Source organism: Daphnia pulicaria, chromosome 1 (assembly GCF_021234035.1).
Source record: "Daphnia pulicaria isolate SC F1-1A chromosome 1, SC_F0-13Bv2, whole genome shotgun sequence".
NCBI classification, from domain to species: Eukaryota; Metazoa; Arthropoda; class Branchiopoda; order Diplostraca; family Daphniidae; genus Daphnia; species Daphnia pulicaria.
Genome location: NC_060913.1, coordinates 23,460,668 through 23,479,050, shown reverse-complemented (window position 1 = coordinate 23,479,050; position 18,383 = coordinate 23,460,668). Strand labels below are relative to the sequence as shown.

Below are 18,383 nucleotides of genomic sequence, written 5' to 3'. Positions count from 1 at the left end.
GAGCAACTCCTTTGCGGCCTATCTCATCATTCAGCCCGTAAAGTAAAAGAGAAGTAGTCACGCTTCGCTTGAATTCCAAAAGACTGAGATATCTTTTGTCCTTCAGGAAGGTTTTTCCTTTCTTGTTTTTCATCGTCTGGAAAGAAATTGAACAGAAAATTATTGAAGCTTGGCACTCTGTCAATAAAATTTCTGAACTTACCACCAAATCGCAGTAAGTAATCCAGCTATTCACCATACATGTTTCCATGAGGGAGTAAAAGAGACGGTGCCACCATTTTTTTGATTTGCGGTCTCTCTCGTAGTAGGAACGCAGCTGGTTCGCCGTGTCTACACCGCCCATGTTATCGACGTAATCGCCAATAGCCTTTGGACAAGATTTTGTTCTGAACGAACCATCGCGCTGCTTCCTTTGCACCTTGACAGCCTCTGAGCCGTGGAAGTTGGAAGCGACCCGAAACGGCTTAGTGTCCTTCCAGATGAAAACACCCTTTCTTCCCGTTCCTGGTTCACCGCCAAACTTGGCCACAAATTCGTCCTGCGGAAGCTTCGATTCGTTGACCGTAAAAATGGGTTGCCCCACTCTGGTTTTAAGAATCGTTCCAACCGCATTGATCCCCCTTTTGTCGAGTTCGTCCAGGAGGGCGATGCTCGTGAAGAAGCGATCAAAGGCTACTACATGTCCGTTCTTGCCAAGGGCTTGCAAAGATCAAGAATTACTCCTTCCACCATCGTAAAATTGGAATCCTTGAGCGTTTCACCAATTCGAGCTCCATGATAGATCTCAAAATTATAGGTGTAGCCTCTACTACAGCATCGACTCCAGATTTTGAAGCTGCTTTTGATGGGTTTGCCCTTCATCGTTTGCCGAAACATGGATCGACCTTTAAATTTCACCATGGATTCGTCTATACTTTGCCACCTGGGAGGCCGGCGACACTCATTAAATTGCTTATTGAGTACGTCCACCAACGATCGGATCTTATAAATAGGATCCTTTCGCACCTTCAACTGTTTATCCTTGTCTTATTCACCATGATCAGCGCAAGCCAAGTGTTTTGAAATGAATTAAAAACGCTCACGTGTCATTGCTTGATGAACGATTCCAAGGCCGTAACCAGTATCCGGCTGCCTTTCCCAATACATCGACAGCTCCGGCAAACGATGATAACCCATCAAGAACTGTATTCCGAGGAACGCAACAAGTTCATATCTGTCGACTAAACCTCCATGAAGCATTTCGCTAGACTGCCTCCCTTCTGGTCTGCCTCCAAATCTCCTAGATGGTGGATTGCCCTTTTCAACGTAATTCCAGGAGTCTCGGATCCGTTTATTTGTCTTTTCTAGCAAAAGATCAAAAGTTTGGAATCCGCCAAGCATAGACCAAAAGATGTGGAGAGGAGTATCACCCGGATGGAACTTAGAAAATACGGGGCCCACAGGTTCCTCTGGAGTAAACGCGTTGGAATACTGCCGGAACTGTGTCTCCTGATTCTCATCATCATTCTCTTTGTAATCTTCTTCCACATCAGTCCAATAGCTTACTCCCTTCCAATGCTTGTTAATGGCTTTATGGTGTGCGATTAATTTAGCATCTGCCTTTTGTTGCATTCTAAGCTTCACCGCATCTGAATTGACCTTTTTAGGGGCCATGGATGGATGTCCTTTAGAACTGCGAGGGCCACGATGTCTCAATTTCGCATTGGTCAGTCCGATTTTTTTTCGAGCGAAGTAACAAGTCACTTCGTCGTCGGTAACTTGACCGTCAGAAGAGCACCCTACCTTGGCGGTTGACCGGGTCATTCTTCTCCTCTTTTCAGGTGGCGAGGAACCACCTTCAAGATCAGCATCTTGTGCTTTATTTTTTGTTGCCTTCGACGAACCATCCGGATTAAAAAGCCAGGCGTTCCAACCTGACGGACACTTTCCGCAAATTGACCGCTGACTTAGCTTTAACCGGAGGTTCTTCGTTGGTAGTCTCTTTTTCTTTTTCGGCAATTGGTTCCTCCTCATCAGCCGGCCCCTGATCAAGACCGGCTCCCTTTCAGGCGCCAGCTCCTGACCAGGCTCCTCAACCGGCTCCTCGGAGGCAACCGATTTCTCTAGATTATTTTGAGCCTCATCTCCGGTATCAGTATCGATGGACGGCTCTTTATTCCCGGCTTCTCGTTCCTTTGCCTCTTTTAATTGCTGCCTTTTTAATACAGCGGCGGCGGCGGCTTTCTTGGCTGAATTTTTCACGGCTCTCAACTTTGTATATCTTGGGTCTCTCTTTTTATTTTTCGCCATTTTTAATCAATCTGAAAATACAGAATCGAAAAAAAGGCACGATTAGTCTTTGTGAATTCGCCAAAAGGATAACGAATTGCCTTACGTCCTAAGCCTTATATGACGGTCTTATTTTATCATGCAGGGGGAAAGCATGCACATGCAGGAGTTACCGGGGCTGATTCTTTTCCAGCGCCTTTCACCGCCTTTCGGAGTTTCCTCACGAGACAGCAGTAATCAACGCACGAATAAGAAAGTACAAGAGGCTTTGTGTAAAATTTAATTACACGGGCACTAATAGCGCCTCGAAGACTTCAAAATCAATTCAAAAGAACCGTTGGACGGAAAGGAGCTCAGCTACGATGGAAATGAAACTACAACTAACGCCGAACTGGACAACTTCCCATTCTGCGTCTTCGTTCCATTTCCCAAAGCTCGATACCAAAGTTTTTGCGTCGAAGCTACTAAAGACAGTTTGCGCTATCTCTTCGCCTCTTTCGCCTTCCCTTCGATATCTATCCAACCACCGGTTTCAAATTCACTTGAACCCTTTTTTTTTTGTATTTGAGGCATCGCGGACACTTAAGTCGCGCGGCACCCAGATAGGTATAAAAATAAATAAGGAGCGTCGGGCGGAAAGGAGCTCAGCTACGGTGGAAATGAAAATACAACTAACGCCGAACCGGACAACTTCCCATTCTGCGTCTTCGTTCCATTTTCCAAAGCTCCTCGTCGATACCAAAGTTTTTGCGTCGAAGCTACTAAAGACAGTTTGCGCTATCTCTTCGCCTCTTTTGCCTTCCCTTCGATATCTATCCAACCACCGGCTTCAAATTCACTTGAACCCTTTTTTTTTATTTGTATTTGAGGCATCGCGGACAATTAAGTCGCGCGGCACCCAGATCGCTAATTCCCAGGGGAATTAGGGGCTTGCAGCCACCTGGAGGGACATATCTGGCGGAGACTTAAAAGTCCCGACGGTTCGCGATGAAAGGTTCTCGTGTAGACTTCGATCGGAGCCGTCTGACGTGCCAGAAATGTCCCTACACCAAAACCTCGTAAAACACGAGAATGGCTCGTACGAATCGTTTGAAACTCTTACCCTCGATCTACCGATGAACGATTGACATATGTTGAAAAGGCGATTCAATTTTGTAGGTAGATCATTGAGAAAACAGCTTAAGCGTGAGGCACTTTGTCTGGTTTTAATTTCTCGTGTCTGCCTACTGATAAGCCGTCAATTTTTTTTGTCCCGATGGTAGATAAAGGGTTAACGACGCACTCGTCCAGTTCAACAGGCAAACCAAACATTACATTTTTTTAGTGTGGCCAACGCTAATAAAATGTTGCAGAAACATTGTCGGGCTTCCATAGTGTAGAGGTTATCACGTCGGCTTCACACGCTGAAGGTCCTCAGTTCGATCCTGAGTGGAAGCATCAGTATAACGTTAGGAAAAAATAATCGTAGGAGAAAAGGAAATGAAATGGAATTAATAACTTGTAATGTATCTTATCTTAATGACAACTAGACTAGAACAAGTAGACATCTGGAAACTACACACAGACAACCAACCAATCATAGTAAAAGTTATCTCACGGTTCCTGGAAAGGAAAAAATGTCGTCAATAAGACTTGGTTCATTACATTGGAATAGAGCGCAATGGTAAGCCTGGCTAGCTCAGTTGGTAGAGCATGAGACTCTTAATCTCAGGGTCGTAATTAAATTCGTTTTCCAGAAAACCAGATAAATAAAAAGCTCGAATGGCATTTCATATTCAACCTGAATGATATTTTTTATTTGCCCCCCGTTGGGCGTCATTTATTTGCAAATAATTGCAGATGAAAGTTAGAAGTTGGGAGACGATCGTTAGAATTTTGTAATCATTCCAGAATAATTCTATAGCGGATTGTAGTTTCCATAGTGAGTGGTTATCACGTCGGCCTAACACGCTGAAGGTCCTCAGTTCGATCCTGGGTGGAAACAGGACAATGTATTTTTAGAAAGACTATCAAAAAAGCACATTTTGGTTTTTTGAAAAAGCCAAGCATTCATGTTTCTTGTGAAAATGAAATCTACATTATGACAATGTGAAGATATTCGCAATGCTGTATCCGGAGGAAGTCAACAGAAAGCGGGAAATCAATGATGACTGTGGTTGTTGAAAAAGGTGCTATAACCCCGAAGAGACGTCTTCTGTAGCCAAACGTCAATGACTGTTGTTTTAGGGAAATGAGAAATGACTTGCTCTGGATGGGGAAGAATTCCATAAACACCGGAGGGGAATCTATATAGATTACACCTGAACCTGGAACAGTAGCTCCGAACAGAGGAAGAACATCATGAGCGTGCACCCTACGCTGCAAATGTTCAGTAGATTTAACAGTCATCAGTAAAAGAAGCCATATCGCGAGTGTGCGCTCTTCATTGGACGCTTTAGTTGGTTAAAGGAGTCATGAGGCGAAGAAATTGAATTAAAACAACAGTATTCATTCACCATGCGCCCCTGAGTGGGATCGAACCACCAGCCTTCCGGTTTTTTTTTTTTTTTTATTTAAACGATTTATTGTCACAATTAAAATTTAAATTGCTTTACAGATACTTGGGGCATTTACGTGATTTGTGACATAAGTGACTTGCTGTGGCCAAGGAGAAACATAACAAAGAAAAACAAAAAGAACCAATTTCGAGACGGAATTGAAAGAGGACAAATGATTTTGGTGAAAAATATAAAATTTAACAATACGACATCTGGGGGGGATCCAAGAAATTATAATTGTAATGAGAGAACAATGTTGTATAAAGATAAGACGAAATTTGTGGAGAATTTTGAGAAAGAATATTTAAGGATTAGGAGGTGACATCTGGGGAGAATTTTTTGAAAGAAGGAGGCTTGACCAGAGAGACTGTATTTCGTTCATGGCTGGGGTGAGGTTTTGGCTGCGAGCGGTCCAGACGGTGATGATGTAGGATTGGATGAGGGCCAGTATTTTCTCTTTATTGGGGCCATTTCCAATGTCTCCATTTATTGTTGATTTGAGTGGTTTTTGACATCCAAGTTTCGTTAGTTGAATTCGAAGCCATAAACTGATGTGGACTTTCTCAGAACAGAGTAACATAAGATGGTCGTCAGTTTCTTGGCCACCATTGCATAGAGGACATTGGTCATTTCTAGAAAGTCTGAGGCTTGTGAGGCGCATTTTGGTAGGGAGCTGATTATGGTTGAAATCCCAGACCAGTTCAGCGTTTCTTCCTTTCATTTTGGCCACCCAACGCCAGATGGAAGCCCAGTCGAGGTCTGGTTTCGCAACTTCGGTTCTCCCTGGTTGCCCAAGGTTAGCGATCAGGTGATTGTAGGTGGCGCGGTGATTGGATACGGTTGACGATGTGAAGATGCCAGCTTTAAGTAGATCGGTGATGGTTGAAAGTGCGGTGGTGAAGTATGGATGTGATGAATGGGTTGCATTAAATCTGGGCTGGATGATTTGTTGAAGGAGATTCTTGAGGTGTGGACCCAACCAATAAACGGATGCAGCTCTCTCAATAGCCTCGGGATGGATTAAGGATTTAAAGATTTGACGGGTGAAAAGGGATTGGAAGAATTGAAAAAGTAAGGTGACTCCAAGTCCACCTTTGAGTCGGGGGCGGATCAAAACATTTATGGGTGGGTGCTCTCTTCGTTGTGCCCAAAGAAATTTGTTGCATTTCTGTTGGAGGAGAAGGGCTTGGGTTTTGTTGCAAGGGAGTACATGAGCTATATGGACAAGTTGGGATAAGACATGTTGTTTGATGAATAGGACGCGACCATAAAAAGTGAAATGACGGTGTGTGTTTGTGATAAGAATATTTTGTATGATGTTGAAATGTCTTTGCCAATTGTCTCTTACTGTTGTTTTTATTTCAGAAGAAAAAGTAATTCCGAGAATTTTCAAGTTGTCTACTTGAGTTATCCAATCATGTTGCCAAGTACGTTTAGGATGAATTTGATTAAAATTGCTTCTACGTGGGATCGAACTCCTAACCTCAGGAATCCCAGCCGACGCCGCTACCGTCTGCGCTACTACGGCTAGTGGACATTGATTTAAGGTCCAATTGCCTAGACCAAGTAATTTTGTCTTCCCCTTGTTAATACGTGCATTTGTCCAGGCACAAAATTCTAGAATAATCTCGCATGCACGACGTACATCTTTCATTGATGAGACAAAAACTACTAGATCATCTACATATGCACGAACTTTGATGCGTTTTCCGTAGTGTTCAATTCCGTCAATACCCCTAGACAAGCAAACTAAAAGCGGTTCAATATAGAGGGCAAACAGATGGACTGACAGAGGGCACCCCTGTCGCACGGATTGTGCATTGTCCACAGTACCGACTATGTCATTACCGTTCAATGGGCATAGTTCAGTTATACTGTACAGCGTTTTCAACCAATCAACAAAGAGGGGGGGATAGCCCATGGCTGTCATTACTTCCCACAGAACGTCTCGATTGACAAGGTCATATGCTTTCTCTAAATCGTACGCGAGAATGGCGGCCGGTTTGAGAGAAGATACCTCTTTTGATTTACGACCTGTATTATCAATGACATCTCGGATTAAACACAAGCTGTCAAAGATATAGCGGCCGGGTACACCACCTTTTTGATGTGAGTCTAGAGAGTTTTGAAGAGATTTTCTCAGACGAAAAGCCAATACTGACGCGATTAACTTATAATCGGTTTTTAACAAAGAGATTGGTCGGTAATCGGTGATTTTACTCGGTGATGGGATTTTTGGGACTAATCTTATAGCTGCCCTTCCCTGCGACGGCTGGAGTTTTCTTTTTTCGAGGACGCAATTCATCATTTCCAGAAAATGAACACCAATAACATCCCAAAATTTTATATAAAACTCAAAAGGAATGCCATCTGTACCCGGGGCCTTGTTCTTTTTAGTTGCCTTAAGGGCGATGTTAATTTCATCTACTGTGAACGGATCTACAAGAAAGTTGCCACTCTCCGGGATCGAACCTAGTACTCCTCGATTCAACGCTTGACCGTTTAACGATTGAGCTACCACTGATACACCCGAATCGTTTTTGGTGGGTTTTGTACGGGTAAGTGCACCTCTAATCCCTTCTAGAAATTTTCCAGCTAATTGGGTATTGGGGGAGGGCTGGTTCTGAAAAATTCTACTAAAGTGTTCAATTATTTCTTGATTAATCTGCTCAGGTTGGGTAATTTTACAGTTATCATTAGTTTTGAGCTGAGTGATCAGAGACTTCTGGAAATTGCTCGTTGACTTGTTCATATGAAAGGTAGATGGCTCTTCTTCGGCTATACTTTGAACGCGTGAACGTATTGCAAATCCCCTCAATGCTTCTCGTTCCCAGGCTAGAAACTCACGTTTCAACTCCGTGTAACGCGCATGATTGAAATTTACATTGTTCACGGTTTCTTTTAGTTGATGTTGGAGTAATTTCCTTTTGACTCTCTGATCACAGATTCTCTTTTTACAATAGTTAATTGATAATCGCCTGAGGCTAGGTTTGAAAATAATCTCCCACCAATGGTCTACGTTTTCAATGCGGGATGGGTGTTGGGACATTTCTTCAATAAAGACATGCACCAAGTTTATATATTCTTCTTCCTCAAGAATTGATGAGTTAAGTTTCCATAAATTCCTTGACTTATTTCTCACTACACTAGGAGGGGTGGTGCTGTTTATATACCCTACGATTGGTCTGTGATCCCCGAGTGGTAGGTCGTGCAAATGGATATCAGAAAATTTTACGTGATGGTGGCAATAAATTCGGTCCAATCTAGCCTGGCTAGCCGCACAATTGTACGTCCAACAAGGTTCATTTTTCCGAATTTCTCTCCAGACATCTGTTAATGAAAGGGCTTTTACTAAATCTCGGAGGGGTTCTAGTAATGCTAGTCTAATTTTAGGTGGTGTTGTCTTGCTACTTTTACGGTCATCGATCTCGTCAACGGCATTAAAATCTCCCAATATAATTGCTGGTGCCTTATACTGGGCAACATAAGCCGGAATAGTTTGCCGGAGGAAAGAATCTCTATAACTTTTATTTTGGTCACCAGATGGGGCGTAAATACACACGAAAGCAAGACAATTTACTTCCATGGCTATCAGCCTCCCCTCCGGTTCAAACAAAATGTTTTTGGCGCTCAGCCCGTGTCGTACTAGGATGGCTGTCCCATGTTGTCTAGGACCGAGATTTGTGTGCATCTGGTAATGTTTAGTAAATACGGTGCTAGAGTGAAATACTACTTCTTGCAAACATATAATATCAAGTTTATTATGTAAAAAGAAATTGAGTATTATTTGAAGTTTGTCAGGTGACGATATTCGGTTGATATTATATGTCGCGATGTTAGTCATGATTAATATTTAAATTTGGGTTTAGAGGGTTGGGTCTTGTTATCGTGGGCTTTTTTCCTTCTAACGGCCTCCATTGCTTTGAGAGTTTTATCTTCTATGGGGGTTGATGGAGTGCCGAGGGGGACGCCCAAGGACTCCTGAGTCTCACTCACATGACTAGCCTCCTGGCTATCAAGTGGGCGTTGTCCTGGCTGAATACTCCTACCAGAAAAAGAAATGTCTTCATCAGGATTTGAAATCGAAACCACCTCGGTTGCATCCATCTCTTCAACCTCCTCGTTATCCATCTGATCTATCGTGGATGGAATAGATGGTACTCCAGGTGCATTTGGAGCGGGTGGAACATCGTTCCCCCCAGAAAGGGCGGGAAAAGAATTAATGTCCACACCCGGTATCGAAACTGGAACCTCTCGAGTCGGAGACCCGAGTTCAACCAACTGAGCTACACCAGATACAATTTCCTCAGCTACCTCGCCCGAGCCAGAGGAAGAGGCAGTACGACTCCTCTTTTTTTATTGTTTTTGGTGGTCACGGAATTCTCTCGTATGTTTAATTTTCTTTTTCTTAACCGATTTGGACGCAACAGACGAACCTACACAGTTAGTGTCTTCAGCGTCAGAATCGGTGTCAGAAGAAGATTCAGTTCCATCGGGTTTCGAAATTGGATCTTCTGGAGCTCCATCAAGAACGACCACAGTCGACGTCGTTGGCCTCTGGGCTAACTCAGGGAATAAATCAGCGTCAACAGTTGGAGCAATTGGCATTTGCCCGCCACCAATCGGTTCTGTCTCCTGGGGCTTCCTAGCAGTTGTCCTAACTGGCCCACGATTTGTTAGTACACTACTATAGCTACGTGTTCCAATGGGGCCTTTTGAAATGGTGCTGGGGTTGGTTAAACTACGGGGTTGCTTGGGGCAATTAGCTAAGACATGGGTGGGAGAATCACACATGCGGCATGTGTGCATTTGCCCTGCATAAGACACCATTATTGGTTCCTTGTAGCTTCCAAAGGTGATATAAGACGGAATGCTCTTGTGGATTTCCATATCCACATTGACAATTCCAGTCTTTATCCCGTTCCACCTTGGAAGCGATCTATCCTGATACGTGTCCCAAAAAATCCGAGAAATCACTCCATACTCACGCAATCTCTTGTTTAGCAGGCTTAGGTCATCATCGAATTTGAAATGTTGAATTCTAACGCGTACAAGGTTAACTGACCTATCTCTCACTCTAATTTTGACCTCCTTGCCACTAATGACTACTGATTCTTTAGCACTAAATTTATTCAAAAATTCAATATGGTCATTGACGGTCTTGAACCCAATTCGGAAAACGCAAATAGCTCGTCCTGGTAGGCGAGAAACTGCATCAAAGATGCTATCAGATTCATTACTATCGTGCTCGAAACACTCGTAGAACTCATGCCTGGTCACTTCAGTATTACCAAAAGAGATTTCGGCAGTACGTGGCCAGACGTCTGGGGATTCCGATCCCATTTTACCCACAATAACAGGGGCAAAAGGACGGGGAGAAAAATGCAAAAGAGAGGGAACAAAACCAAAATGGCGCTCAACAAACAACAAGGGAAACAGGACACACAAGCAACAATACAACAAAAGAGAAACAAAAAAGAACAAATAGTTTTTTGACTCACAGCAAGATGTCACACTTGGGAGCTCAGTTAGACACGTCTAGTCACAGCCGAACGCGCTAGCCAATTGCGCCACAGAGGCATGGTGATTGGTTAACGACACACTCGTCAAGTTCAACAGGCAAACCAAACATTACATTTTTTTAGTGTGGCCAACTCTGATAAAATGTTGCAGAAACATTGTGGGGCTTCCATAGTGTAGAGGTTATCACGTCGGCCTAACACGCTGAAGGTCCTCAGTTCGATCCTGGGTGGAAACAGGACAATGTATTTTTAGAAAGACTATCAAAAAAGCACATTTTGGTTTTTTGAAAAAGCCAAGCATTCATGTTTCTTGTGAAAATGAAATCTACATTATGACAATGTGAAGATATTCGCAATGCTGTATCCGGAGGAAGTCAACAGAAAGCGGGAAATCAATGATGACTGTGGTTGTTGAAAAAGGTGCTATAACCCCGAAGAGACGTCTTCTGTAGCCAAACGTCAATGACTGTTGTTTTAGGGAAATGAGAAATGACTTGCTCTGGATGGGGAAGAATTCCATAAACACCGGAGGGGAATCTATATAGATTACACCTGAACCTGGAACAGTAGCTCCGAACAGAGGAAGAACATCATGAGCGTGCACCCTACGCTGCAAATGTTCAGTAGATTTAACAGTCATCAGTAAAAGAAGCCATATCGCGAGTGTGCGCTCTTCATTGGACGCTTTAGTTGGTTAAAGGAGTCATGAGGCGAAGAAATTGAATTAAAAGAACAGTATTCATTCACCATGCGCCCCTGGGTGGGATCGAACCACCAGCTTTCCGGTTAACAGCCGAACGCGCTAGCCAATTGCGCCACAGAGGCATGGTGATTGGTTAACGACACACTCGTCAAGTTCAACAGGCAAACCAAACATTACATTTTTTTAGTGTGGCCAACGCTAATAAAATGTTGCAGAATCATTGTGGGCTTCCATAGTGTAGAGGTTATCACGTCGGCTTCACATGCTGAAGATCCTCAGTTCGATCCTGAGTGGAAGCATCAGTATAACGTTAGGAAAAAATAATCGTAGGAGAAAAGGAAATGAAATGGAATTAATAACTTGTAATGTATCTTATCTTAATGACAACTAGACTAGAACTAGTAGACATCTGGAAACTACACACAGACAACCAACCAATCATAGTAAAAGTTATCTCACGGTTCCTGGAAAGGAAAAAATTGTCGTCAATAAGACTTGGTTCATTACATTGGAATAGAGCGCAATGGTAAGCCTGGCTAGCTCAGTCGGTAGAGCATGAGACTCTTAATCTCAGGGTCGGGGGTTCCAGCCTCCGATGGGCGTCATTTATTTGCAAATAATTGCAGATGAAAGTTAGAAGTTGGGAGACGATCGTTAGAATTTTGTAATCATTCCAGAATAATTCTATAGCGGATTGTAGTTTCCATAGTGTAGTGGTTATCACGTCGGCCTAACACGCTGAAGGTCCTCAGTTCGATCCTGGGTGGAAACAGGACAATGTATTTTTAGAAAGACTATCAAAAAAGCACATTTTGGTTTTTTGAAAAAGCCAAGCATTCATGTTTCTTGTGAAAATGAAATCTACATTATGACAATGTGAAGATATTCGCAATGCTGTATCCGGAGGAAGTCAACAGAAAGCGGGAAATCAATGATGACTGTGGTTGTTGAAAAAGGTGCTATAACCCCGAAGAGACGTCTTCTGTAGCCAAACGTCAATGACTGTTGTTTTAGGGAAATGAGAAATGACTTGCTCTGGATGGGGAAGAATTCCATAAACACCGGAGGGGAATCTATATAGATTACACCTGAACCTGGAACAGTAGCTCCGAACAGAGGAAGAACATCATGAGCGTGCACCCTACGCTGCAAATGTTCAGTAGATTTAACAGTCATCAGTAAAAGAAGCCATATCGCGAGTGTGCGCTCTTCATTGGACGCTTTAGTTGGTTAAAGGAGTCATGAGGCGAAGAAATTGAATTAAAAGAACAGTATTGATTCACCATGCGCCCCTGGGTGGGATCGAACCACCAGCTTTCCGGTTAACAGCCGAACGCGCTAGCCAATTGCGCCACAGAGGCATGGTGATTGGTTAACGACACACTCGTCAAGTTCAACAGGCAAACCAAACATTACATTTTTTTAGTGTGGCCAACGCTAATAAAATGTTGCAGAATCATTGTGGGCTTCCATAGTGTAGAGGTTATCACGTCGGCTTCACATGCTGAAGATCCTCAGTTCGATCCTGAGTGGAAGCATCAGTATAACGTTAGGAAAAAATAATCGTAGGAGAAAAGGAAATGAAATGGAATTAATAACTTGTAATGTATCTTATCTTAATGACAACTAGACTAGAACTAGTAGACATCTGGAAACTACACACAGACAACCAACCAATCATAGTAAAAGTTATCTCACGGTTCCTGGAAAGGAAAAAATTGTCGTCAATAAGACTTGGTTCATTACATTGGAATAGAGCGCAATGGTAAGCCTGGCTAGCTCAGTCGGTAGAGCATGAGACTCTTAATCTCAGGGTCGGGGGTTCCAGCCTCCGATGGGCGTCATTTATTTGCAAATAATTGCAGATGAAAGTTAGAAGTTGGGAGACGATCGTTAGAATTTTGTAATCATTCCAGAATAATTCTATAGCGGATTGTAGTTTCCATAGTGTAGTGGTTATCACGTCGGCCTAACACGCTGAAGGTCCTCAGTTCGATCCTGGGTGGAAACAGGACAATGTATTTTTAGAAAGACTATCAAAAAAGCACATTTTGGTTTTTTGAAAAAGCCAAGCATTCATGTTTCTTGTGAAAATGAAATCTACATTATGACAATGTGAAGATATTCGCAATGCTGTATCCGGAGGAAGTCAACAGAAAGCGGGAAATCAATGATGACTGTGGTTGTTGAAAAAGGTGCTATAACCCCGAAGAGACGTCTTCTGTAGCCAAACGTCAATGACTGTTGTTTTAGGGAAATGAGAAATGACTTGCTCTGGATGGGGAAGAATTCCATAAACACCGGAGGGGAATCTATATAGATTACACCTGAACCTGGAACAGTAGCTCCGAACAGAGAAAGAACATCATGAGCGTGCACCCTACGCTGCAAATGTTCAGTAGATTTAACAGTCATCAGTAAAAGAAGCCATATCGCGAGTGTGCGCTCTTCATTGGACGCTTTAGTTGGTTAAAGGAGTCATGAGGCGAAGAAATTGAATTAAAAGAACAGTATTCATTCACCATGCGCCCCTGGGTGGGATCGAACCACCAGCTTTCCGGTTAACAGCCGAACGCGCTAGCCAATTGCGCCACAGAGGCATGGTGATTGGTTAACGACACACTCGTCAAGTTCAACAGGCAAACCAAACATTACATTTTTTTAGTGTGGCCAACGCTGATAAAATGTTGCAGAAACATTGTGGGGCTTCCATAGTGTAGAGGTTATCACGTCGGCTTCACACGCTGAAGGTCCTCAGTTCGATCCTGAGTGGAAGCATCAGTATAACGTTAGGAAAAAATAATCGTAGGAGAAAAGGAAATGAAATGGAATTAATAACTTGTAATGTATCTTATCTTAATGACAACTAGACTAGAACAAGTAGACATCTGGAAACTACACACAGACAACCAACCAATCATAGTAAAAGTTATCTCACGGTTCCTGGAAAGGAAAAAATGTCGTCAATAAGACTTGGTTCATTACATTGGAATAGAGCGCAATGGTAAGCCTGGCTAGCTCAGTCGGTAGAGCATGAGACTCTTAATCTCAGGGTCGGGGGTTCGAGCCCCCCGTTGGGCGTCATTTATTTGCAAATAATTGCAGATGAAAGTTAGAAGTTGGGAGACGATCGTTAGAATTTTGTAATCATTCCAGAATAATTCTATAGCGGATTGTAGTTTCCATAGTGTAGTGGTTATCACGTCGGCCTAACACGCTGAAGGTCCTCAGTTCGATCCTGGGTGGAAACAGGACAATGTATTTTTAGAAAGACTATCAAAAAAGCACATTTTGGTTTTTTGAAAAAGCCAAGCATTCATGTTTCTTGTGAAAATGAAATCTACATTATGACAATGTGAAGATATTCGCAATGCTGTATCCGGAGGAAGTCAACAGAAAGCGGGAAATCAATGATGACTGTGGTTGTTGAAAAAGGTGCTATAACCCCGAAGAGACGTCTTCTGTAGCCAAACGTCAATGACTGTTGTTTTAGGGAAATGAGAAATGACTTGCTCTGGATGGGGAAGAATTCCATAAACACCGGAGGGGAATCTATATGGATTACACCTGAACCTGGAACAGTAGCTCCGAACAGAGGAAGAACATCATGAGCGTGCACCCTACGCTGCAAATGTTCAGTAGATTTAACAGTCATCAGTAAAAGAAGCCATATCGCGAGTGTGCGCTCTTCATTGGACGCTTTAGTTGGTTAAAGGAGTCATGAGGCGATGAAATTGAATTAAAAGAACAGTATTCATTCACCATGCGTCCCTGGGTGGGATCGAACCACCAGCCTTCCGGAAAACAGCCGAACGCGCTAGCCAATTGCGCCACAGAGGCATGGTGATTGGTTAACGACACACTCGTCAAGTTCAACAGGCAAACCAAACATTACATTTTTTTAGTGTGGCCAACGCTAATAAAATGTTGCAGAAACATTGTGGGGCTTCCATAGTGTAGAGGTTATCACGTCGGCTTCACACGCTGAAGGTCCTCAGTTCGATTCTGAGTGGAAGCATCAGTATAACGTTAGGAAAAAATAATCGTAGGAGAAAAGGAAATGAAATGGAATTAATAACTTGTAATGTATCTTATCTTAATGACAACTAGACTAGAACAAGTAGACATCTGGAAACTACACACAGACAACCAACCAATCATAGTAAAAGTTATCTCACGGTTCCTGGAAAGGAAAAAATGTCGTCAATAAGACTTGGTTCATTACATTGGAATAGAGCGCAATGGTAAGCCTGGCTAGCTCAGTCGGTAGAGCATGAGACTCTTAATCTCAGGGTCGGGGGTTCGAGCCCCCCGATGGGCGTCATTTATTTGCAAATAATTGCAGATGAAAGTTAGAAGTTGGGAGACGATCGTTAGAATTTTGTAATCATTCCAGAATAATTCTATAGCGGATTGTAGTTTCCATAGTGTAGTGGTTATCACGTCGGCCTAACACGCTGAAGGTCCTCAGTTCGATCCTGGGTGGAAACAGGACAATGTATTTTTAGAAAGACTATCAAAAAAGCACATTTTGGTTTTTTGAAAAAGCCAAGCATTCATGTTTCTTGTGAAAATGAAATCTACATTATGACAATGTGAAGATATTCGCAATGCTGTATCCGGAGGAAGTCAACAGAAAGCGGGAAATCAATGATGACTGTGGTTGTTGAAAAAGGTGCTATAACCCCGAAGAGACGTCTTCTGTAGCCAAACGTCAATGACTGTTGTTTTAGGGAAATGAGAAATGACTTGCTCTGGATGGGGAAGAATTCCATAAACACCGGAGGGGAATCTATATAGATTACACCTGAACCTGGAACAGTAGCTCCGAACAGAGGAAGAACATCATGAGCGTGCACCCTACGCTGCAAATGTTCAGTAGATTTAACAGTCATCAGTAAAAGAAGCCATATCGCGAGTGTGCGCTCTTCATTGGACGCTTTAGTTGGTTAAAGGAGTCATGAGGCTAAGAAATTGAATTAAAACAACAGGCACCATGCGCCACTGGGTGGGATCGAACCACCAGCCTTCCGTTTTTTTTTTTTTTAATATTTAAACGATTTATTGTCACAATTAAAATTTAAATTGCTTTACAGATACTTGGGGCATTTACGTGATTTGTGACATAAGTGACTTGCTGTGGCCAAGGAGAAACATAACAAAGAAAAACAAAAAGAACCAATTTCGAGACGGAATTGAAAGAGGACAAATGATTTTGGTGAAAAATATAAAATTTAACAATACGACATTTGGGGGGGGGATCCAAGAAATTATAATTGTAATGAGAGAAAAATGTTGTATAAAGATAAGACGAAATTTGTGGAGAATTTTGAGAAAGAATATTTAAGGATTAGGAGGTGACATCTGGGGAGAATTTTTTGAAAGAAGGAGGCTTGACCAGAGAGACTGTATTTCGTTTATGGCTGGGGTGAGGTTTTGGCTGCGGGCGGTCCAGACGGTGATGATGTAGGATTGGATGAGTGCCAGTATTTTCTCTTTATTGGGGCCATTTCCAATGTCTCCATTTATTGTTGATTTGAGTGGTTTTTGACATCCAAGTTTCGTTAGTTGAATTCGGAGCCATAAACTGATGTGAACTTTCTCAGAACATAGTAACATAAGATGGTCGTCAGTTTCTTGGCCGCCATTGCATAGAGGACATTGGTCATTTCTAGAAAGTCTGAGGCTTGTGAGGCGCATTTTGGTAGGGAGCTGATTATGGTTGAAATCCCAGACCAGTTCAGCGTTTCTTCCTTTCATTTTGGCCACCCAACGCCAGATGGAAGCCCAGTCGAGGTCTGGTTTCGCAACTTCGGTTCTCCCTGGTTGCCCAAGGTTAGCGATCAGGTGATTGTAGGTGGCTCGGTGATTGGATACGGTTGACGATGTGAAGATGCCAGCTCTAAGTAGATCGGTGATGGTTGAAAGTGCGGTGGTGAAGTATGGATGTGATGAATGGGTTGCATTAAATCTGGGCTGGATGATTTGTTGAAGGAGATTCTTGAGGTGTGGACCCAACCAATAAACGGCTGCAGCTCTCTCAATAGCCTCGGGATGGATTAAAGATTTAAAGATTTGACGGGTGAAAAGGGATTGGAAGAATTGAAAAAGTAAGGTGACTCCAAGTCCACCTTGGAGTCGGGGGCGGATCAAAACATTTAGGGGTGGGTGCTCTCTTCGTTGTGCCCAAAGAAATTTGTTGCATTTTTGTTGGAGGAGAAGGGCTTGGGTTTTGTTGCAAGGGAGTACATGAGCTATATGAACAAGTTGTGATAAGACATGTTGTTTGATGAATAGGACGCGACCATAAAAAGTGAAATGACGGTGTGTGTTTGTGATAAGAATATTTTGTATGATGTTGAACTGTCTTTGCCAATTGTCTCTTACTGTTGTTTTTATTTCAGAAGAAAAAAGTAATTCCAAGAATTTTCAAATTGTCTACTTGAGTTATCCAATCATATGGCCAAGTACGTTTAGGATGAGTTTGATTGAAATTGCTTCTACGTGGGATCGAACTCCTAACCTCAGGAATCCCAGCCGACGCCGCTACCGTCTGCGCTTCTATGGCCTGTGGACATTGATTTAAGGTCCAAGTGCCTAGACCAAGTAATTTTGTCTTCCCCTTGTTGATACGTGCATTTGTCCAGGCACAAAATTCTAGAATAATCTCGCATGCACGACGTACATCTTTCATTGATGAGACAAAAACTACTAGATCATCTACATATGCACGAACTTTGATGCGTTTTCCGTAGTGTTCAATTCCGTCAATACCCCTAGACAAGCAAACTAAAAGCGGTTCAATATAGAGGGCAAACAGATGGACTGACAGAGGGCACCCCTGTCGCACGGATTGTGCATTGTCCACAGTGCCGACTATGTCATTACCGTTCAATGGGCATAGTTCAGTTATACTGTATAGCGTTTTCAACCAATCAACAAACAGGGGGGGATAGCCCATGGCTGTCATCACTTCCCACAGAACGTCTCGATTGACAAGGTCATATGCTTTCTCTAAATCGTACGCGATAATGGCGGCCGGTTTGAGAGAAGATACCTCTTTTGATTTACGACCTGTATTATCAATGACATCTCGGATTAAACACAAGCTGTCAAAGATATAGCGGCCGGGTACACCACCTTTTTGATGTGAGTCTAGAGAGTTTTGAAGAGATTTTCTCAGACGAAAAGCCAATACTGACGCGATTAACTTGTAATCGGTATTTAACAAAGAGATTGGTCGGTAATCGGTGATTTTACTCGGTGTTGGGATTTTTGGGACTAATCTTATAGCTGCCCTTCCCTGCGACGGCTGGAGTTTTCTTTTGTCGAGGACGCAATTCATCATTTCCA

The 18,383-nt window shown here is 42.8% G+C and overlaps 16 non-coding genes across 16 annotated transcripts; 12 read left to right on the top strand and 4 right to left on the bottom strand.

The window, feature by feature from the left end:
• Positions 1-3,632: 3,632 nt before the first annotated feature.
• Trnav-cac lies at positions 3,633-3,705 on the top strand. The gene has a single exon. It is a non-coding gene; the product is annotated as a tRNA-Val (tRNA).
• Positions 3,706-10,490: 6,785 nt separating this feature from the next.
• Trnav-aac lies at positions 10,491-10,563 on the top strand. The gene has a single exon. It is a non-coding gene; the product is annotated as a tRNA-Val (tRNA).
• A 515-nt stretch (positions 10,564-11,078) lies between these two features.
• On the bottom strand, positions 11,079-11,152 carry Trnan-guu. Its single transcript has one exon. It is a non-coding gene; the product is annotated as a tRNA-Asn (tRNA).
• A 104-nt stretch (positions 11,153-11,256) lies between these two features.
• On the top strand, positions 11,257-11,329 carry Trnav-cac. Its single transcript has one exon. It is a non-coding gene; the product is annotated as a tRNA-Val (tRNA).
• A 400-nt stretch (positions 11,330-11,729) lies between these two features.
• On the top strand, positions 11,730-11,802 carry Trnav-aac. The gene has a single exon. It is a non-coding gene; the product is annotated as a tRNA-Val (tRNA).
• Positions 11,803-12,317: 515 nt separating this feature from the next.
• On the bottom strand, positions 12,318-12,391 carry Trnan-guu. Its single transcript has one exon. It is a non-coding gene; the product is annotated as a tRNA-Asn (tRNA).
• A 104-nt stretch (positions 12,392-12,495) lies between these two features.
• Positions 12,496-12,568, top strand: Trnav-cac. Its single transcript has one exon. It is a non-coding gene; the product is annotated as a tRNA-Val (tRNA).
• A 400-nt stretch (positions 12,569-12,968) lies between these two features.
• On the top strand, positions 12,969-13,041 carry Trnav-aac. Its single transcript has one exon. It is a non-coding gene; the product is annotated as a tRNA-Val (tRNA).
• A 515-nt stretch (positions 13,042-13,556) lies between these two features.
• Trnan-guu lies at positions 13,557-13,630 on the bottom strand. The gene has a single exon. It is a non-coding gene; the product is annotated as a tRNA-Asn (tRNA).
• Positions 13,631-13,735: 105 nt separating this feature from the next.
• Trnav-cac lies at positions 13,736-13,808 on the top strand. Its single transcript has one exon. It is a non-coding gene; the product is annotated as a tRNA-Val (tRNA).
• Positions 13,809-14,038: 230 nt separating this feature from the next.
• On the top strand, positions 14,039-14,111 carry Trnak-cuu. The gene has a single exon. It is a non-coding gene; the product is annotated as a tRNA-Lys (tRNA).
• A 97-nt stretch (positions 14,112-14,208) lies between these two features.
• Trnav-aac lies at positions 14,209-14,281 on the top strand. Its single transcript has one exon. It is a non-coding gene; the product is annotated as a tRNA-Val (tRNA).
• Positions 14,282-14,796: 515 nt separating this feature from the next.
• Positions 14,797-14,870, bottom strand: Trnan-guu. The gene has a single exon. It is a non-coding gene; the product is annotated as a tRNA-Asn (tRNA).
• Positions 14,871-14,975: 105 nt separating this feature from the next.
• Trnav-cac lies at positions 14,976-15,048 on the top strand. Its single transcript has one exon. It is a non-coding gene; the product is annotated as a tRNA-Val (tRNA).
• A 230-nt stretch (positions 15,049-15,278) lies between these two features.
• On the top strand, positions 15,279-15,351 carry Trnak-cuu. Its single transcript has one exon. It is a non-coding gene; the product is annotated as a tRNA-Lys (tRNA).
• A 97-nt stretch (positions 15,352-15,448) lies between these two features.
• On the top strand, positions 15,449-15,521 carry Trnav-aac. Its single transcript has one exon. It is a non-coding gene; the product is annotated as a tRNA-Val (tRNA).
• Positions 15,522-18,383: the final 2,862 nt, after the last annotated feature.